The sequence below is a fragment of the Berghia stephanieae genome, unplaced genomic scaffold (genome assembly GCF_034508935.2).
Source record: "Berghia stephanieae isolate SIO BIC M18660-M18661 unplaced genomic scaffold, UCSD_Bste_1.3 scaffold2423, whole genome shotgun sequence".
Classification (NCBI taxonomy): domain Eukaryota; kingdom Metazoa; phylum Mollusca; class Gastropoda; order Nudibranchia; family Aeolidiidae; genus Berghia; species Berghia stephanieae.
The window spans coordinates 3767-6627 of record NW_027623539.1 but is presented as its reverse complement, the minus strand read 5'-3'; the positions used below and the strand labels follow the sequence as shown (position 1 = coordinate 6627).

General features: G+C 35.4%; 1 long non-coding RNA gene across 1 annotated transcript; it reads right to left on the bottom strand.

The window, feature by feature from the left end:
- Positions 1 to 622: 622 nt before the first annotated feature.
- Positions 623 to 2559, bottom strand: LOC144961393 (uncharacterized). Its single transcript, XR_013643139.1, has 3 exons — positions 2499 to 2559; positions 1142 to 1269; positions 623 to 811 (listed from the first exon to the last, which is right to left on the bottom strand). It is a non-coding gene; the product is annotated as an uncharacterized LOC144961393 (long non-coding RNA).
- Positions 2560 to 2861: the final 302 nt, after the last annotated feature.

Genomic DNA, 2861 nt, shown 5'->3' with positions numbered 1-2861 from the left:
GACATCACTATCGGATCGTACACCCATGCGAACATCATAGGTATATGATTCAAGGGTGATGCTCCCATCCAACCACCCTCACATCATGATGTAAAACACATCATAGAAAAGATTCTGAATAAATTTGAAGATAATTTAAAGGAAAATGATTGAGGTAGGATTGCTAGAAAATCAGACAAATGACATAAAACAGACATTTGAGAAAGCGCAAGCTTTTTCTATAATTTGACATAAAGTTAAAAGGCTGATTTTGCAGACAACTAAAAGAAATGATCCATCAAACTTTCAAAATATGACCGTAATAGGACAAGAAAACGAAAATTTTGTAGATTGATCTAAGTCTAAAAAAAATTATAATCAGTTCACTAACCCATACCCCTTAGATAAAAAAAAATGCTGTAAAATTGATTTTTTTACGCCCAGAGATAAAATAATTTTGTGGTCAAATATGATGTCATACCTTATGAATTCATCATTATAATCACAAAACCTAATTATTTACTGTATACAATAGGTTATACAGATGATTTCTAGATATATTAAATGATTTTTCAAAATATGATATGGCACGCTATCCTCATTTTTCATTTTTTTATTCTACTTGAGAGACAAGTTGTATAAAATTAGATATCTAGTCAAGTTGAACTGCAAAATCAATTCTATTTTAGACAATAAAACAGTTAAATAGTGCACTAGCTCTGAATAAAAAGCAATTTGCTTTCCCAAACCCTTGAAAATCTTACAGAAAAAGTCAACACTACTTGTTTGCCACCACTTTTTTTGTAGTTCCACAAAGAGGGTTGATCCTGCTCTGGATGGAAAAATTGAAATAAAAAAGAGACACATTTCATTAGCAATTTTTGGAAATGGCATTATTGTCATAAAATGCATTTGTCAAAGACATAGCAATTTTTAAAAAATGATCATTATTCACACCAACACACTTGAAATTTCATTGGTTTTACATCCATAGAACAAAACTCTTGGCAACAAACTATAGTCTGTCGTTAAGTTAATACATTCAGTAGTAATTCAATTCAAATGATGCTTTGCCATTTTCATTTAGAAAAATGAGCATTTATTTTATTGATCACCAATAAAAAATGTAAAGGCGCAATGGAGATTTGAAAACATTACTAACCATTGTCAAAAAGTGCCTGCAGACACTCTGGTCTGCTGGCCCAGATGATGGTTTGCTGATTGATGAGTTTTGCCACAGGCAAAGGTTTGCCTCAACACACCTTGCCAGAATAGCCCTTGAGCCAGCATCTTTATGGATTGTCAGGACACCAGTAACGTCAACAGTGTTCTTTCACGTTAGCTGTCGATGAAAACAAAAAATTAAATTAAATTCACTACAGCAAAATAGGCACATACATGCCAATGCTAAAGTTTATAACAGCAACACTTCGCATGTTGAACGGGACATAACGTCTGTTAGGCGATATTACAATTACTTCGGACAGAGACAACGCAGTTAACGGCCAAGTACACATTTTACAACTGAGTCCGGTGAGAGAAAGTGAGCAAAGTGCCTTTTCCAAGGGCTCAACTATGCGCCGAGCGAGGCTCGAGCCCAGGACCTTCCGGTCCAAAAGCGAGTGTCATACCACTACGACATAGCCGTACGTAATTTTTAAAAATATAATAAAAATAATCACACTAATATAATTATCTCACATTGTCATCATCATAGGCATTTCAAAACTACTAATAATACTACCACTACAGATATCTTATCATTATAAAATATTTCTCTCTCTCTCTCTCTCTCTCTCTCTCTCTCCCCTCTCTCTCTCTCTCTCTTCTCTCTCTCTCTCTCTCTCTCCATGAACATAACATACAAAACCCAATTTTCCGATAAAAAAAACAGCCCCCCCCCCCCCCCCAAAAAAAAAAAAGTTTTGAAAAAGTATGGACGATGTGTCGGCCATAATAAAGATAATAACAATAACTGAATGAAAAGTATTTTTTTAAAGGACCCTGAGCCTGGAATGTCGTGAGTACTCGAAACCCCTTGATCGTGATAAAATTAGCAACCTTTTGACTGGGGATCAGGGCCTTCTAAAAATAGTATCGGGCCTGTCCAACCGAATTGCGCGAGTTCTCTGCTGGGCTTAAAAGTTAAAACCCCGCGAAAGGACCCTGAGCCTGGAATGTCGTGAGTACTCGAAACCCCTTGATCGTGATAAAATTAGCAACCTTTTGACTGGGGATCAGGGCCTTCTCTGGGGATCGAACATTGAAACACCTGGTTTTAATCGCCTGACATGGAAGGATGATTTAAATTATTTGGGGGGGGGGGGGGGGAATTAGTATTTCAATTTTTTTAAGCCCTGTTATTGTTATTTTTCACAAAATAAAGTAATAAAGTTAAGTAATTCGCGGTAGCGACAAATGTGTCGTCAGCTGATGCACAATCAACAAACACACAACCCCAAAGCATGTTTAGTTATAAAAATAAGAAATGAATTAAAATGTGCATTTCGTATGCTTACCTTGTAAAACATGGGTATTCAGTACTTGAAAAGAGTGAAGAATTACCAAACTCAAAATCATTGTAATAAAGTTACAATGAGTGAAATGAATGGTACTTTTTTGACTTCCAGACTTCCAGATAATTCATTGTAATTGCAGTTCTATCCGTATAAAATTATATTTGTAAATAATTACGCAAATTCTATTTTAGTAGGAGTATCAAATAACTCTGCGTTATTGCAGTGTAGTACAATAAGTACTTAGAATTACTTTGAAGCAGGGTAATGGCTGAGAGACTGGATTACTGGGTGCTTCTCCTGATGACTGTTGGAGGATGTGTGTTGGTAAATTCCATATCAGTATAATTCATTGTATATGAGTTA